Source organism: Manacus candei, unplaced genomic scaffold (genome assembly GCF_025592945.1).
Source record: "Manacus candei isolate 608988 ecotype Guabito, Panama unplaced genomic scaffold, ASM2559294v1 h1tg000057l, whole genome shotgun sequence".
NCBI classification, from domain to species: Eukaryota; Metazoa; Chordata; class Aves; order Passeriformes; family Pipridae; genus Manacus; species Manacus candei.
This window is the reverse complement of record NW_026138105.1, coordinates 2,673,286-2,692,160: the sequence shown is the minus strand read 5'-3', so window position 1 is coordinate 2,692,160 and position 18,875 is coordinate 2,673,286. Positions and strand designations below refer to the sequence as shown.

At 49.0% G+C, this 18,875-nt stretch overlaps 1 long non-coding RNA gene across 1 annotated transcript; it reads right to left on the bottom strand.

The window, feature by feature from the left end:
* Positions 1-1,422: 1,422 nt before the first annotated feature.
* Positions 1,423-18,046, bottom strand: LOC127477847 (uncharacterized). Its single transcript, XR_007907051.1, has 3 exons — positions 17,887-18,046; positions 14,481-14,545; positions 1,423-1,467 (listed from the first exon to the last, which is right to left on the bottom strand). It is a non-coding gene; the product is annotated as an uncharacterized LOC127477847 (long non-coding RNA).
* Positions 18,047-18,875: the final 829 nt, after the last annotated feature.

Genomic DNA, 18,875 nt, shown 5'->3' with positions numbered 1-18,875 from the left:
AGTGTGCTCTCCTACAACTGCCAGCTTTCCCCACTTCCACCAACACCACAGATGGGATTCCATCCAGGTTCCTTCACCCAGACAGCAGGGCATCGAGTACAGCTGCAAAGAATTCCTCATGGAGAGGGATGAGACCCTCTGGAAACAGGGAGTCCAGAAACTGCATTTCTCCTCACTCTTGTGCAGCATCCCAGTTGTGTTAAGCTCTGGATTCTCCAGCTTGCTGCTTGGTTTCTTTTCTACATGTCACTTTTTTTTTTTTAATTCTTTTTAATTATTCCATTTTCATGCTAAGCATAAGGAGAACTCCCATTCATTTCATATATTTAACGTATTTGATATATTAATTGTGTATTTCATATGCTAACTGTGTAGTTAATCATCTCACCACCCCACACTAACAGCATCACTCCAGATTCCATACTCAGATGTGTCCTGGTCCATCTTCACTGGGAAATGACCCCTTCCTGATGCATCAGACCATAAATCTCCTCCTTCCAGTGATTCCCACTGCATGTGCCTTTCTCCAGCACATCCTGCAGCAGTTATTGAACACCTCCAGCCCTGTGCTGGGACAGAGGCCCCTCTGCCCTCCAAGGGGAGGGCACTGCCAGGCCAGGAGAGCTCAGTGACGCTGTGCCCTGCACAGCTTCACCCCTGCAGCATTTTAGGAGGTCTCAGTCTTGCCAAAAAGCACTTTATGCCCCGTATCTTGCACCCCTGGGCAGGGGAGGTGATGCCAGCACAGCTCTGGAGGCAGCACAGCCACACCACTGCATTTTTCCCTCTGCTGGAGCTGGCCCAGGTGAAACCCCAGTGCTGGATCCACTCAGAATTAACTCGATTTGACTCATGAGTAGCTTTGCTCTTCCCTGACTCACTTTCCTTATCCTTAAATGCCTCCCTCTCTCCTCTCCCACACAGACAACTGAGCTCCTGGGGTGTCTCCTTCTAGGCAGCTTCCAGAGCAGCTTGGAATTTCAGCACGAGCTTTTGAGAACCAAAAGGAAAAGCCAACAGGAGTGGACTTTGCTTGGTTTTTTAACTAATAATTTCTGGGTTTTTTTGGTTTTCAAGGCCCTTATCACTTAAAAAAAAAAAGTAGAAGGCAGAGAAGACATCAAAGTCTTCATCAGATCAGTCCTGAAATCTCAGAATTGTATTATAAATAAAAAGAAATCATTTCTCCTTTCTTGAGTGTGCAGATTTAAGAGACTGAATAAACATTTCAGCTTTTAATAAAACATCTCTTTTCTAGTCTTGTGGTAGCACAGAGAATTTGGAATCACAGAAATGTTCAAAGCAGACAACTTCAGGGTTAGATCAGGTCATTCAGTGCTTGTCCAACTGTGTTCTGAAACCCTCCAAGAATGTACATCCCACATATTCATGGTCAACCACTGGTGGTGCTTCACAACTCCAGGGGCTGAACAGCTTCACCCAAGTCTGTACCAAAGGTTCAGAAACCTGCAGGTAACCAAACAGAAATGGCAAAATAAATTGCTTTACAAAAAAAACCCCCATGTGATTAAGGGAGCCTTCATCAACATTTGCCTGTAAAGAGAGGTGGCAAAGCAGGTCAAGCTGGTTCAGTTTTCCTTTGTCATGAGTAACTTCAAAAAGATAAATATCTGGTTATCTCACCAGTTAAACTGCTTTAGCAGTTGGTTCTTCTGCAATGTTTCATTTTCCTTGCAGCCCATACCATCATGGCCAGTTTAGGTGGACAGGAATGCCTTGGAATCTCTCAAATGTATCCTCGCTTTTGGGGAAGCACAAACAATGTTATGAGGGTCCAACTTCACTCTGAGAGCTCCTTGTCTGTCCCCCCAGCACAAGGCTCTGCTGAGGGGCCAATCCAAAGACCAAGGGGATCTGCTGAAAGGCTCTGCTGCCCTCAGAGATCCCTGGAAAAGCCACCCCTTGCTGGCAGCCATTCCATGGGGCAGCAGTCTCGAGCCTTTTTGATGCTCTGATTAATGGCTTTGTTCTTTCCCTTCTCAAGCTGACAGTTCATTTTCCCTCCCACAGGTTCCTGCCATCACACAAGAGAATATTCACAGCCATTATTCCCCGTGCCTGTGCATCCTCCCAGACAACTCTTCATGGGACATCCACTCTCCCTGAAAGGAGGCAGAGACAAATGGGAGCTGAGGAGTCTCTCAGGCTGCACATTTCCCTTGTGCCTCCCTTAATTTTCTCTCAGCCTCTCCAGTGTATGGGAAAAAAAAGGAATACAAATTAAAAGATTTCGAAAGTCATCTCTGATGAGGAACCCCACAAGGTGGGGACAGCATTCAGGAGGAATTTCTTCATGGAAAGGGTTGTTAAGCATTGGATGGAGCTGCCCAGGCAGGTTTGGAGTCCCCATCCCTGGAGGTATCCGAGGAATGACTGGACATGGCACTGAGTGCTCTGGGCTGGGGGACAAGGTGGGGATGGGGCACAGGGTGGATTTGATGATCTTGGAGGTCTTTTCCAACCTGAATGAGTCTGTGATTCTGGGACTCTGGGACTCTCAACAGCCAGCTCTGACACAGGTGCAGCTGTATCCAGGTGTCAGGCTGTTGGGAAAGAGCTGGGAGGGCCCTTCTTGGAGCCTCTCCCTCTGCTCCAGCCCTTGTCTTTGGCCCCAGCCTGGCCTAACATGGGTAAGCCTGTGGTGCATGGCCTTGGGTCTGGCTAACCTGGACTTGGAGGTGACCCCAGGAGGGGTCTGGACCCACTGCTCTTGGCCAGGCCCCGGGGGCTGCAGCAGGACACCACTCCTGCCTTCCCATTCCCCACTCCTGCCTTGTGTTCCCCTGGGAAGAGCCCACTCCTGCTGCTCCCTGCCAACTCATAACCAACTCCATTTGTTGGAAAACACGGCTCAGAAAAGGGGGCAAAACGTGGGAGAGGATCCCCCTCCCTCTTGTTATAAAACAGAACGTGGTTTTGCAGAGCTTGTTGCTGAAATTTTGCTTCCTGTGCTTTTCTTTTAGGCTCCTCTAGTCAAACCAAAAAAAGAATTCCACCCTTTTTGTCGGAAAGGAGCCAATTGCTGGGTGAATCGTGCCTGTGGATTCACACTTAGGTCTGTCTGTCACTCTGGTGCTGTCCTTCTAAGCTGGGAATTGGGATGTGCTGCTTTTAATGCAGGACAATCCTGGAAAAAGCCTGTTCTGCTGGCAGCAGTGACAGTGCTGGGACACAACACACCTCTGAGGACACCTCAGCCCATATCCCAACCTCTCTGCTGCTGCAGATAGGAAGACTGAATGGATGTTTTGTGCAAAATAGGACATTAATTTTACTGACAGGGTAATAATAAGGCTACTAAATCAGTACTAGGATTTTTGTGTTACATACACTATTTAAATTACTTGTCATCTTTACAAATTGTAACCTAGATAAATGACCAGCAGAATGTTTACACATGTGACTTGAAATTGAGACTTTCTAACCATGAAGTGGCATTACTGAAGAAAAATGTGCTGGACAGTGATAGTCCTCAAAATACAGCAGTGTGGCAACAGGATGATTCACTCCAACTGAATGGGAACTGTCTCTCCTGAAGTGCATTAATACTATAATCAAAATGTGACCTCCTGAGCCGCTGTTTAATCTACATCAAAAGGTGAAAATTAGGAAATGTGCTTCAGGATCCTATTTCTTGCACCTGGAAGCAGGTGCTTGCAGACCCCAGAGCATTCAGCCACGAGATGCCAGCTCCTCCTGTCCTCAGCACAGAGTGTTTCCAGCAACCAGCACATTGCTCCAAGCAGGGTCCAGCCCCTGCTCACCTGCTTCAGGTGAGGTGCAGGGCTCACACTGGCTTTCCAAAAGCAGAAGCAGCACAGTATGTTCCACAGAAAGGAATTATGGTGTTGGGAGTTGCTCTCTGAGATCTTGAAGCTATTCTGACCTGTGGCTGGTTTCCGCCTTGCACAGAAGTGAGTCCTGTGAGAAGATCCTCCCCTGCAGGAGTTTGGAGGGAGCACAGGTAGGTCCCACCATCCAGGGCTGTGTCTGTGGGCAGGTGACATTTTAGTGTGCAAGGCAAGGATTCCTGGCTTTGGAGGAACTACAGAATCACAGAATGGATGAGGTTGGAAAAGGCCTCTGAGGTCATTTAGTCCAGCCTATGACCCAACACTTGTCAACCAGACCAGTGCCACATCCAGTTTGTCCTTAAACACCTCCAGGGACAGTGACAACCACAGCATCCTGCAAGAACAGCTCAAGGCAGACTGACAGAACACACACACAAGGACTTATCTCTTATCTTTTTGAAAGGTCAGACCTGTTCTTTCTTTTTTCTTCCTGTTGTCAAGTCCAAATTGTGAACTGGGCTCCCTTCCATCAGGGGATACCCAGGCATGATTTGGACACAGCAAACCAGCAGCTCTGGGGGCTGATCCTGCCCCACTCAAGAGGAGCAGTTTGTTTTCCACAGGAACAGATCCTTGTGGAGGGCAGAAAAGAAAAATTTCCATTCTTCCCTGCCTGCTGGACCAGCAGCTCAACTAAGGGACAGGGAGCTGTGCATGAGCTGACATTTATACCTCTTGATCTCTGTAATGCTCTCATAAAAGATCACGCCTTGATATCTCTCCTCGAGCACTTGGAGGGCATTAGATGAAAGATTTATGGGGGCAACACAAAGTCCTTTTCCATGGAGTGAGTTTTCTTCTATTTAGTGGCTGAGTTAAGTGTTCCAGGAGGAGACTTGCTTGAAAAAGATGTTTCTTTCAAGCCTCCCATCTTAAGCCATGTGAAAGCAGCAAATGTAGAGAAAAGAGTGACCTGTCCCAGGGAGCACATGTTTGGTAATGAGGTCCTCAGTTTGAACAGTTTTGGCAGCAATGACCATGACCTGCAGTGGCAGAGCCCTCTCACATCCTGCAAAATAACTGTCATTTCAAGGTTCTTGTGTGGATAACACCTATTGCTCATTTTAAATCACTTAGAGCTGTCACAGAGACTGGAAGGAATCACTCCTGGGACAAAAAGATACTTGCAAATGGTTTGTTGGCTCTGCTGAAAGGAGATTTGGGCATGTCCAAAGAATTGTGACCAGAGAAGAGCAGCGAGGCTGGGGAAGGGACTGGAGCACAAGTGCTGTGAGGAGAGGCTGAGGGAGCTGGGGGGGCTCAGCCTGGACAGGAGGAGGCTCAGGGGAGACCTCCTGACTCTGCAACTCCCTGACAGGAGGGGGGAGCCGGGGGGGGTCGGGCTCTTCTCCCAGGAACCAGCAGCAGGACAAGAGGGCTGGGTCTTGAGCTGTGCCAGGGAAGGTTTAGGTTGGATGTTGGGAAGAAATTCTTTACAGAGAGAGTGCTCAGCCATTGGATTGGGCTGCCCAGGGAGGGGGTGGATTCACTGTCCCTGGAGGTGTTTAAGATGAGACTGGATGTGGCATCAGTGCCATGGGCTGGGTGACAAGGTGTGCTGGTTTAAAGGTAAGCCAACAGGGGAAATGAACTCAATTCAAAGGAGAGACTATAAGTCAAAATAACAATTTAATAAAATAATACAATAAGTACGATTATACAGACAAACAATTGGTTTTAACCCACAAAACCCAAATGTATAACCCAGCACCCTGGGGCATAAACAGAGTGGTATTAGTTGGGGCCCCCCCGAGTCCAAAGTAAAAGGAGAGGGAAAAACCTGTTGGTGAGAGTGCTGGTGCAGTCTGGGCAAGAGTGGTGGTCTGCATCCCAGGAGTGGTTAAAAAAGTCCCAAGACTCCAAGATTGTATATCCTCCAGTTCAGGCAGGAATGCCCAGTACCTCCCTCAGGGCAGGGAGTTCCACAGTGGGTGTGAGGACAGGAGCATCCTCTTATCTTGAAGGCCTCTTAACACCCAGTTTACAGCCTGAGGAGTCAGGGGTGCTCTGGGCAGAGAGTGCAAATAGTCTATTGATAACAGTTTCTGGGCAATGGCATGGAAGGCTCTAGAATACACAGTTTTGGGTTACACCTATACAGTGATGAACTGGTCCCAGCTGTTCTAACTAGGACACAAGGTGGTGTTGGGTCAAAGGTTGGACTTGATGATCTCAGAGGTCTTTCCCAACCTGGTTGACTGTGTGACTCTGTGTTTGGTGAAGCAGGAAATTCCTGAGGGAGTAGAAGGCTTTGCTCCAAGCCCAGCAATGAGGTGCCAGGATTGCCCTCCCCATCCTTGCCCCTGGCTCACCCCCTCTGGGACAGCCCCATGGTGGGAAGTTCCCTCTAGTTTCCTGCCTTGCTCTGCCACTTTTCTGTGTGTGGCCATGCAGAAGTCACTGTCCTTTCCTGCCCCTTCACATCCCTTCCCCATGGGACACAGCTTTTGGGTATTCACTCCCTGGGCAGGGACTGTCTCCAACAAACAGCACCAGGGGGACTTGGCCTGATGAGGTGCAGCCCTTGACTGAACAAATCCTTCCTATGGGAATCACTTCCTGACTCCTTTCTTTGCCATTTAAGAAATTTCTTTGCCAATTTAAGAAATCCTTACTCAGCTGCCTCTTTTGAGTAATACACAGTAATATTGTGACTTCATGTGGACTCTGCATCTAAGACCTTGCTGGTTTGCTCCCTGTTCAGTCTCTATATTAGGCTGCAAATCTTTGATTCACCAGCCTTCCTGGGAAGTTTCCAAAGCTTCTTGCTTCGAGGCTTGTGCTGTGGCAGGGTTCCTATTACCAGCCAGGAAGGTTTGGGAGTTCAGAACAAGGTAAAGTTACACAATCTGTATTAAAATAACACCACAGCAACAAGCTCTGCATTTCCAGCCTCAATGACAACCACTCTGTTCTCTTCCAAGAGAAAGTCTTGCTTAAGTTTTCTGGCTGCACGAGCCTGAGCCCCTGGTGTTAATCCCCAGCCTCTCCAATCCCAAATTTCAGGCTGTTGCCTTGTCTGGCAGTTCACACAGAAAGGCAGCAGGGATTTTTATGGCCACTCAACCACTGTGCTCAAGTTCCTTGGAAAAGTCTGTTGCCCTGACTGGGACAGGAGCAATTCCTTTCCCTGTCTGTGCCCCCTCCAAGGTGGGGACCCAGAGCTGAGACTTGGCCATGCAGCACAGCAGGGACAGGCTCGGTCCAAGGGGAACATTTTCCTCCCTGTAAACCCTGAGGAAGCTGAAACACTTCAGTGACAAAACACCACAATAAAAAGGAAGGATTTGTCTTGCTGCTGTGCCACAAACCCAATGGAGCCTCTGCACTGAACAGCCACGAGTATCCACTGCATTGGACAAAAGATCACAGAATGTCCTGAGCTGGAAGGGACCCACAAGGATCATCCACCCAGCTCCTGGCCCTGCACAGACACCCCAACAATCCCACCCTGTCCCTCAGAGCGTTGTCCAAACCCTCCTGGAGCTCTGGCAGCCTTGGGGCTGTGCCCACTGCCCTGGGGAGCCTGGGCAGTGCCAACCACCCTCTGGGGGAAGAACCTTTTCCTGAGATCCAACCTGACCCTACCCTGACACAGCTCCAGCCCTTCCCTGGCTCCTGTCACTGCTCACAGAGCTCGGTGCTGCCTCTCTCATTGCCTCACTTTCCTTTCTCTTTTTTCCCCCCCCCATCTTTCTTTCTCCTTTTTCTCCACCTCTTGCCTGCAGCTGTTTCACTTTGACAAACTCTGCACAGCTCGTGCCTCCCCAAGCCCCCAGCCCAGGCCAGCTCAGTGCTGGCTCTGCATTTCCCAGCCCTCCCTGCCCTGCCAGCTGCTCCCTGAGCACACCCCAACACATTCCCCAGCCCTCGGAGTGAATCGGGCTGGTACTTACAGGAGCATCATGTTACAAGCGACGGGGCTACTGGCACCTCAGCTGTTGCTGCCTTAAAATAAGCAGAGTTGCTATGTCTGGTGGTTCTGCACCTTGTTGTGACAGTGGGGTATTAAAGAGAAGGTCCCAGCAAGGTTTGGATTCTGCTCTCAGCAAAACACTGCAGGAGAGCTAAGCTTAGACATCATTTAACCACAGCTTTATGGACCTCTTAAAGCACCAGGAGAGAAATATGTTCCTTAGCCAAGGCAGTGCATTTTATTATGCTCATCCAACAGCATAACCTCAGCTTAACTCCAGGTTAATGAAACTTAGGGCAGCACTGAAGGAATAAAAATTGCCAATGAGCAAAAAGAATCCTAAATCTACATTTTTGAGGAGCCACTAAAAGTTGTACAACCTTAGGTTTGACCTCAGGAACAGGGTTGCAAGAGCAAAAGCCACCTGAATTATAATCTTCACTGGAGAGTTCAGATTTATGCTGAATGCTGTGGGTGTGGACTTGTCTTTCACTGTGTAATGAACAGCTCACAATGAGACTTTATTTCCTCTCTTTACATCACAGTCTAGAGAGGAAATACAACAATTACCCACCAAGCAGGGAAGAGATTTCTAGAGCACCACTTACACTAAATACACTCACTCCTTCTCCACTAAAATATGCCAGAAAGACTTTCCATGAGAAACGTTTCCATGGGCACTTTTTAAATGAGCAAAGCTGGTGAAAGCTGGGAAAAACCTGTCCTTGTCTCAGCCACGTGGTGACCTGAGGACTCTGGTGGTTGAAGGCAGGAGACCACATGGCTTCATGTCCTCTCTGTGTCTCTGTCACCATTGCAGAGCCTGTCCCTGCTCAGGAGCAACCCCTGGAGCCCAGAATACCCAGAGCTACCTGATTTCCAGAAGGAAGACAGAGCACAGGGAAAGCAGCCCTTGCCTTCAGGCTGAGTCCTGGTCCAACACTGGGACCACACTGTGCTGTGGTTGGGGTTGGAAGGGACCTTAGAGATCAGCTCCCCCCTCTGCCATGGACAAGGATGCCACCACTAGATCAGGTTGGTCAAAGCCCCTTCAAAACCTGGTCTCGTGCTGCCCACAAGCTTTAACTCCCCACGCCTCTCCATCCCAGCTCCTCCCTGAGCCTCCATCTCTGAGACTGAGGACTCCAGAGCCCTAAGCTACACCCTACTCCAGTCCCACACCCTCCTTGGCCACTAAAGAACCCAAAATCTACCACCCAAAATAACCAAACCACCCTAAATACATCCCAGAGCTACTCCTGTCTTCCCACTCTACCCCAGATAACACCACTATTTCCAGCATCTGGTCCCAAATCCATCTGTGACCAATGGAAGTCCATCCCAGCAGCCCGGGGCACCAGCACCAGCTCAGCTCCAGCTGCAGCCTCCCCCTGGGAGCAGAGTGGCCATGGAACTGCCTCCTTAGGCCCTGGGGACAGTTTATGTGAGAAGGGGACGTGAATTGTGACACACTTGGCTCTCAGCTGATGTCCCCAGCCTTGTGGCTTGCTGGGAATGAGGATCTCGTGGCTGACATTTCTGTGCAGGAATGCTCAGCAGAGCTCTGGGCTCAGCTCACCAGGCTGTGCAGGAGGTGTGAGAAGATGTTTTGACTGTGGAGAGACAGGAGTTGCTGCCCAGTTCCAGGTAGAGGAGCAAACAGCCCCAGCTTCGTCCTGACCTGATGGGAAGGGCTGTGGAGCAGAAAAGGAACCAGCTGTGGTATGAAGGGTGCTGAGCTGAGCTCTGCCATGCTCCCAAGGAGTAAAAAGCCTTTCACAGACCAGGAGGTGCCTGCAGGAATCCTGCTTTCTATATTCATGGAGAGGAGGAGGCTCTGGGGAGATTCCTTTGAGGCCTTCCAGTACTGGAAGGGGACTCAAAAAAGAGGGAGAGCAACTTTATGTATGGGCAGAGAGTGATGGGACAAGGGGGGACAGTTTTAAACTAAAAGAGGAGAGATTTAGATTAGATGTTAGGAAGAAATTCTTCCCTGTGAGGGTGGGGAGGCCCTGGCACAGGTTGCCCAGAGAAGCTGTGGCTGCCCCTGGATCCCTGGAAGTGTCCAAGGCCAGGTTGGACGGGGCTTGGAGCAACCTGGGCTAGTGGAAGGTGTCCCTGCCCATGGCAGGGGGTGGAACAGGATGATCTTTAAGGTCCCTTCCAACCCAAACCATTCTGGGATTCTATGATTCTACAAGAATACCTTTGTTCTTCCCCTATCATTGCAACCCCCAGACTAACTATGGCCCTGTTGGGGTGGTTTTATTTTTGCAGTGGGTCAGGATGAGCCACTCAAGCCCTTCAGCTCAGGACACATGATCTGCTGGGTAATTAGTGGCCATGGTTGGGCTGGGCAGGGGGGTGAACCTTTCCCATCCCTGGGCTGCACTCCTGGGTCCCAGTGGGAGCACAGCCCACCACAGACCAAAACCCCTGGGAACTGAGCTCTTCAGACAAGTAGCACAGGGCAGGGCTTGGGGAACGTGAAGAGGGCCCTGTTAGCACTTCTATTTCCACAAAATATAGAGACACCTGGAAAAAGGAAATGTTTGCATGGACATGATCATTCCTGGGGCTTTGGCAGAGTCTGTGAGCAGAAGCCCAACCACAGCCATAAAGAACACAAGTTCCTGACCCCTTTCTCCTGTTGTTTTTAATTTTGCCTGACTTGTTTTCCCTGACAGTGGGAATCTGCTTTGCTTATTCCCACACATGAGCAGCATCAAATTTGGGAGGATGGTGCTTGTCACCCAGCTGAGTTCCTGTATCTGTGGGGTGCTCATGGTTTACATTCACCCTCAAATTACAGTGTGCCAACCCAAATCAGGGCTCTGTTGTGCTCCCAGTCAGGAACAAACCCTGTCATGCAGAGTTTACAACCAATATGTGAGAGACAGCACATTTCCCACTTTATAGAGTAGAAACAGAGTCATAAAGAGCCTGTTTAAAGCATATTTAAGCTCCAGGAAAGGCTCTCCTTGACTTCCCCAGGTTTTGGACCGTGCTCAGGGAAATTAAGCAAGGTGCCAAAATTCACAGAGTGAGTTTGCAGAAAAGCCAGAACCCCAAAGCTGGATTTGCCAAGTTGCAGCATTCCTGCTCAAACCATCCCCACACTGGAGGTGCTGGAATGGCAACAACAATCTGCTGGAGTGTGAAATTGGAGCTGCCAACCTGGCAATGCTCTTAGTTCCCTGACCTGTTCCATTGCTCACATCCAGGATTTTCCTTGAGCAGAGAAGAATTACAGAGAAGACTTGGCCAGGCTCTGCCATGTCCTTGGTAATCCATTAGCCACAGAGAGGAGGGAAAGAAGCTCATTTTCTGGGATTGAGACAGACATTTGGGTCACCAGGGGGCTTGATGGTGACCCAAGGATGCAGCTTTGTGCAGCTCAGGCAGCAGCTTTTCAGGCTGTGAGCTCCCTGATGGATTTGCCTTCCCAAAGGCTGCATCCCAAGGATATTTGCTTTCCTCTGTGCCAACCATGAGGATAACCAGCCTGAGGTGGACAGCAGGCATTCTGCTTGCTCCAGTGCCCCTCACCCCCACTGTGAGAGGATGAGGTGATGGACATTGCCTGGGCAATATATTAATTTCATGACACCATTTAAGTCCTGAGATTTCCCCTCTCTTTCACCCACAAGTGAGTCTGGCAGTGTTTTGTTTGTTTGTTAAGCTGCACATTCCAGCTCAGGGGCTTTCCCTAAAGAAAAATAGCTGCTGCTGTGGACAATGGATTATTTGGAATCACTTCCTATATCGACAAAGTGCAGCCTTTCCTGCAGGGAAATGCAGCAGCAATTTAACAGCAGTGGCCAGGAATGAAGACAACTACAGCAGTGAAAACTGCAAAGAAAAGTGAAGGTACCTGTGCACATGGAGACACTTGATTTTGGCCAAGGTATAAGTCAGTTGTTAGAAAAGCATCATTAAAGCTTTTCTGACTAAATGTCCTTTAGTTTTGGATCAGATGAAAACATCTGTTGGAGAGAAGGCGAGGTGGTGAATTTATTCGAAGCAACAAATTTGAAAATAGAGTATTCTGAGGGGATTTATTTAAAGATCTTGCCACTGTTCCGGGCTCTGAAGATCTATTTTTATGCCTTTGTTTTCATTTGAAAGAGAACACATTATTCCAACTGCCCTATGACTAGCAAAGATGATTATGAAAAAGAAAAGAAACGTGCAATTCCTTCTCCTCTTGGCTGAGGAATTTGCATGTTATAATAATGGGTGTAAATTTAACAGCCTAACAAAGAAGAAAGCCCAGACATCTGCAGGGTGTGGTGGCCTCTCCCCCCACCCCCCTGCCTTGTGTGCAGGATACAGGAGATCAACAGGAGCACTTGAGAAAGGCACAGATCTGGGGAGAGTGTGGTGGGATTTGAACCACACAAATGGTGCAGAGCCCCAGCCCTGCTTCATCAGGACAAGGCTGGCTTCAATCCTGATTTTAGAAAGATAAATCTACAGTGTGGATTCCCCCCCTGCTCAGAGGAGCTCAAGGGATGTCAGATCTTTAGCCTGGATGGAGCTGCCCAGGGGAGAGTCCTGTTTGAGAGGCAGCTTTAAAATCAATCATCTGACGGTGTAAATGTGTGTTATTTCTACAGTGCAATGGTATTTTACACGTTTTACTTCAACATCTTATTATTTTGGCTCTGTGGCCACAGGAATTGGGTGGATGGAGTGGGCAGCAGGTGTCACTAAGCAGTGCAATGTCCCAGTGCAAACCAGCACCTTCCCCCTGCCAGGACCTGCCGTGTTCCCTCCCAGCCCCACAGCACAGCTCCCACCAGCCTGGCACAGGTTCCCAGAGCAGTGATGGGGAGGGGGGTTTTCTCCTCCTCCTACACAAAGAGAACAAAATCATGAATTTATCTTAGAAAAGGAACGAGCAGCAGGTTGATCAGAGTCCCGAGGGAGCTATGAAATGGAGAGAAAACGCTTGGCTTTGCTGCTTTCCAACACAGGAACGGGTTAAAAAAAATCAGTGAAATAATAAGGGTTGAACTCAGGAGGGGAATGTCCTGTCCCAAATTGTGGCAGCTCTGGGGGAGTCTCAGAATCAGGGTGTCCAAGGCTTTGAACTTTGGAAACAAGACAAGACTTGATACTTTAATGAAGTGTGAGTTCAGCACTAAAGAGATATTTTTTTTTTTAATGAATATTAAATCTTGTTTACAAGACGCAAACATATCTCAGTTATTAAACTAGAGGGTTGAGCACTTCATGGGGTTTGTTTAGACTCTCAAACAAACAGTGAAGGAGCCTTGGACTTGCCTCTTTTGCAGAAGAAAAAGATGCGACTGAAGAAGCCTCAGGAGTTCCCAGCTTGGGCTAAATCCATTCCTGGCAAAACCAGACATGATGGTGTATCTATGTGTTATTTCTACAGTCCAATGGTATATTACAAGTTTTACTTTAACATCTCATGTTTTTTGGCTAAGAGGTACCAAGAGGTAGATGAGGTGATAACATGGAAGAGTGCTGAGCAGAACTAATTTGGGAGCAGAGGTGCAGCCCCCCAGCGACGTGGCTGCTTGCTGTCATCACAAGGTCTCTTTACAAGTTCTTTGATTTCTTTCACAGTGAGCAAATCGTTCTAATAAAGTATCTCAGTGAAGAACTGAGAGTATCTCAGTGAAGAATCAATAGCCTGCAATGCATGTCAGTGTGGGCTTATCACTAAGAGATGCAAGCAAAATAAAGAAGGGTAATATTTGGGAAGAAATAATATTCTCACCAAACACTCTGGTTTAAAATAATCAGACCTACATGGACTTGCACTGCAGCAGCAACTGGTCCTGAGGAAAAAGCCAAGGGAGGTGGATATTTTGTTTCAAGCTTTTCTGGATTAAACAGTTTGATTTTTTTTCTAAGTGGTTCAAAAAACATTCTTACATTTGACAGACAGTGGCAGAACAAAAGCACTGTGTCTGCTCCAGTTGGAAATGTGTGCTGTCAGGAAGGCAAGGGAAGGATACATTCTGCTTGTCTCCATCTAAAATACAGATTTGGGCCACAGAGTTAAAATTCCAGGATCTCAGCAGAAATGAAGATAAAAGAGTGGCTTTGGAGGGTTTTCAGAAGAATTTAACGCTTAGAAATAGCAAATCACAGAATGGTTTGGGTTGGAAAGGATTTTAAAGCTCATCTTGTTCCACCTCCTGCCTTGGGCAGGGACACCTTCCACTAGCCCAGGTTGTTCCAAGCCCCATCCAGCCTGGCCTTGCCCTCACCCTTTCCCAGTCCTCCCTTGGAGATGTGACCTTCAGAGCCCCTGAGGGCACAGCTGGTCAGAGAGGTGCTTGTGGGCACCCAGAGTATGGCTACGTGGGTTTTATGTATGGAAACACTTAGAAAAAAAGTGGAATTCCCAAGTCTACCTCTCACTTCCCTGCGGCCTTGCTTGTGCCTCACACAGGGACCCTGCAACCAGGGAATGTTGTGTTCCTCCAGAACCATCCCCAGTCAACATCCCACACCAACCCCACCAGTCCACCAGGTTCAGCAAGGCAGAACAACGATGCTCAATCCTTCAGGCTCTCTGTTTTACAGAATCACTGAGAATCACACAATCAACCAGGTTGGAAAAGACCTCTGAGATCATCAAGTCCAACCCTTGATCCAACCCCGCCGTGGTTCCCAGCCCATGGCACTGATGCCACATCCAGTCTCACCTTAAACACCTCCAGGGGATGGAGGCGGTGATTCCATCACTTCCCTGGGCAGCCCATTCCAATCTCTGTAAAGAATTTCTTCTCAATATCCAACCTAAACCTCCCCTGGCACAGCTCAAGACCCAACCCTCTTGTCCTGCTGCTGCTTCCTGGGAGAAGAGCCCGACCCCCCCCTGGCTCCCCCCTCCTGTCAGGGAGTTGCAGAGTCAGGAGGTCTCCCCTGAGCCTCCTCCTCTCCAGGCTGAGCCCCCCCAGCTCCCTCAGCCTCTCCTCACAGCACTTGTGCTCCAGTCCCTTCCCCAGCCTCGCTGCTCTTCCCTGGCCCTGCTCCAGCCCCTCCATGTCCTTCCTGAGCTGAGGGCCCAGAACTGGACACAGCACTCCAGGGGTGGCCTCACCAGTGCTGAGTCCAGGGGCAGAATCACTGCCCTGCTCCTGCTGCCACCCTGTTCCTGAGCCAGCCCAGGATCCATTGGCCCTCTTGGCCACCTGGGCACACTCTGGCTCCTGTTCAGCTCCCTGTCCATCCCCACTCCCAGCTCCCTTCCTGCCTGGCTGCTCTCCAGCCACTCTGTCCCAGCCTGGAGCTGCCAGGGGTTGTTGTGGCCAAAGTGCAGGACCCAGAACTTGGCCTGGTGGAACCTCATCCCCTTGGAATCAGCCCATGGATCCAGCCTGGCCAGGTCCCTCTGCAGAGCCCTCCTGCCTTCCAGCAGATCAACACACCCCCCAGCTTGGTGTCATCTGCAAATTTGCTGATGGTGGACTCAATAATTTTCTCTTTGTAGGACAGGCAGAGTCCCCCAGGTTTTAACAGGACAGAGCAAAGCCAAGCCACTGCCAGCACAGGCCTTGCTGTGGGTCAGGGAAAGGGACATTAGAAGGCAGAGACAAAAGGTTTTTACAACCACCATGTAAAAGCCTGGTCCTGAGGAAGATATAACACACCCCTTCCAAGCTTGGCCATCCTGAAAACCCAGCTCTGAAGGTAAGTCCTGATGCTTTCCAAGGCACAGAGTGACAGGAAAGCTCCTGACTCACCCAACCCTTCTGCAAAGGGCTGCAACTCTCTCTTGGTTTTCACAGAGGCTCCTTTCAAAGCAGCAAACTTCAAAAGCTCTGATGAAGCACAGCTTAAAGGCTTCATCTCTTCCAGCTCTGGGTTCAAAATTAATCTGCTGCTGGTCTTCTTCCACTCCTCTCCTGCTATTTCCCAGCTGAATAGCCAGGAGAAACTAGAGCTCAATGCAGAAATGGGATTGGGATGGTGAAAGAAATCCATCTATGTGAAGTCCAGGAAGGAAAGTGTATTCCCAGGAGAGAAAGGAGCCCTCTCAGGGAAAAGAGGAAACAGGGAGTGATTTTAATAAGGTGCATCAATCAGATGCACAGCAGAAGGAGCCAGAACAGACTCTCACAGCAAGAAGAGCAACAAAGGCATCTCTGGGGACTCCAAGGCCTCCTTCCCTCCTGGAGCAGAACAGCAGGACCCAACATCCTCAGGGAATGCACCCAAGAACCCACAACATTCCTGCCATGCTCCTTCAGCCATGGCTTTCCCAGAGCTGAGCCAAGGCAGCAGGATCAGTTGGGTAAAGGAAAATGCCATGTCTTTGGACACACAGAGGTCTCAGTTAATTCTCATGGTCATCCTGGCTCAAAACAGGGGCAGGATTCCGAGGACAATAAAAGATGTTGGAAATGTTCATGAAGGGGAACTAAAATGAACAAGGTCGTTGCTCAAAAAGAGACACAAGAGATTTAATTGCAAATATTCTGCTCTAAAGGAAGGAATAGGTGGGTAACAGAACATCAGGAAAATTAAGGAGTTCTGCTGGATAACATACAGAAAAGGGAGCAGTCCAAGAAGTCAAAGGTGGGAATTCTAAAGGATGCAAAAGGCATCCAGAGCCTCTGTTTCCATATCTCGTCCCAAGTGAGCTCGAGCACAACCAACACTCCCCAAGACAGGAGGAACCTGATGATTTGAAAGCAATCCTGATGTTTCCTTTCATAGAAAGAGTACTTAGAGGTATCAATCCCACCAGCAGCACTGTGGAAGGGGGATTCATCTTTGTACATCAGGGCTGAAACTAAATGATAATTGTTAAAGATAGGGAAGATAGAACGTGTGGGCGAGCCCTTCCTTACCTGCTTCCATTAAGTTCTTACATTCTGCTCTAAAGAAGAAACTACTTTTAATTTTAGTTTTAAATCACAACATAAACCTCAGTAAGAAGGGTCTGATCCAGCCTGGCAGTTCTCCTGTTCCTTCATTGGTTATACTAATTTGCAAGGTAGCTTTTAAAGTTGCATTCTTATATCAGTCCTGAGCCTTTAGATACAACCATTAAGCAAATTATCTGTGAGAAAATCAGCCCTTCAGGTTTGCTTAAGTTACACTGTGCTCTGTGCACCTCTGTCCAAAAACATTTGCTTTCAGAATTGCACTGTTTGGTTTTAAGAACAGGGAAACCTAAAATGGGATGTACAGAGTAGCTGCTTGCCCTTTTTTTTAAACTTTCCAAGCAGTTCTCATTCCGTGGTGGCCTGCAAGTCATTTAGGAGAGGGCTGGATTGAAAGCCCAGGCCTGGCAGAGGAGAGAGGTGAGTGATCTGCTCTGCAGAGCCTCCCTGGGCTCTGTTTATTTGCTGCCAGTTCTGTGCTCCATCACCAAGGCAGTTTATTGACATCCAGGCATCTCCACAGACACCCTCACCGACTGCAAATGAGGGGATGGAGATGCCAGGAGACATCCTGAGCGAGGAACAGAGCACAGAGGAGCCAGTGCAGGGTGGGAACTCACCGAGGGGGGAGTCACAATTACCTCAGCACCTACAGCACACCAGACAAGTCCAGGACATGCTACAAGCTCCTTAAAATACCAAGAAATCAGAGTGTTATTCCTCTGTTGCATAAATGACATTCAGATCACGCTCAGCTCCTCCAGAGGAGATCAGTGCAAGGACTAGTGATGATGTGACATCTGTCCCATCACACCCCCAGCACATCACCCACGGAGAGCAGCACAGGGAGCTGCTGGCTGGGGAAGGATTCAAGGACAGCACTTCCTGACCTTGCCTCTCGGCACATCTGCTCTCGGGAGATGAAGGAGAAAGTGCTGAGCAGAGCCACGAAAAAGGAATCAAGGAAGATCTGTCTCGGATTTGCTTCTTTCGAACACTCAGCGACAGCTGCAGAAGTTTCCATCCCTAAAAGCACAAGAACTCCAGTCTAGAGAAGCCTTTATTTCTGGTGACACAACGGGAGCCATTTCAGATGCAGAACTAAACAGGAAAAAGCCAAACAAATCCCACTGCCCAAGTTTTCAAGTCAAGTCTCCCCATTTTCTAGCAAAGCCCAGCTTCATCTTGTCAGATGCCAACAAACCCTAGAATTACCTACACGAAGGAAACAGGAACACCTGCAAATGCTGCTCCTTCCCCCCAGTCTGACACATCTCCTGGATCCACAGACAAGTCAGAGCTCCTTCCAGAGCTCCCATGGGATCACCAAGATTCCTTCTTGTTCTGCTGAGTTGTGAGAACAGTTGCAGAGAGGGTTGTCCTTATATCCAAATAAATGCTAAAGCCCTAATTTTGGAAGCCAAGACCATCCTGCCTGTCCCTGCTCTCCCACAGAGGTAGAACACACAAACACTTTGGTCTCCAAGGTCAGCAACCCACAGTTACCACCCCAGGAGGCAGGTTGTGCAATGCTGGTGTTCACTTGCTCTTCAGCACAGCTATTTTTAGTGGGTCATTTCTTTGAGAGCAGGCTCTGGGACATATCCTGGGCAAATTGGGCTGTGTTTGCTGCTCACTGATTTTCTAAACAAAATATCTCTGCAGGGAAAGGAGAAACGTGAGGGAGGCAAAGGGAGCCAGCCTTCCAGGTCCCCCTGATATCACAGAGCTGTCACATTTTAATCTACTCCCCTCCACCTCTGCATGAGTTCTGCGTGGCCACTGACCACATGTTGCACCCAGGCTCACATTGCACATACTGGGGAGAGATGAAGCAAGCAGGAGGGACTGTGTGTGTGTGTGTGAGCAGGAAGGTGGGACATCAGTTCCAGTGTCTGACCCAAAATCCACAGCTGATTGAGCTCAGACTCCTTATTTCCCAGTACAAATCTTCAACTGGAGGACAGTGGTAGACTTGCAAACGTCCAGGTCACACCACTTGGGCAGAACTGCCTCCTGCTTGGGAAAATCCAACCTGTGCTGGGCCATGGAGGAGGGAACTGCACAGCAGATGTCCTGCAGCAGCACCCTTGGATGGGGAGTAATGGATTTGCCTCCTGAACACCACCAGGAATTCTTCAGACCTTCCTGCCATTCCAGCTGTCCCTCCCTTTGGAGCACTGAGTTGGTCTCTGTGGTCCACCTTGC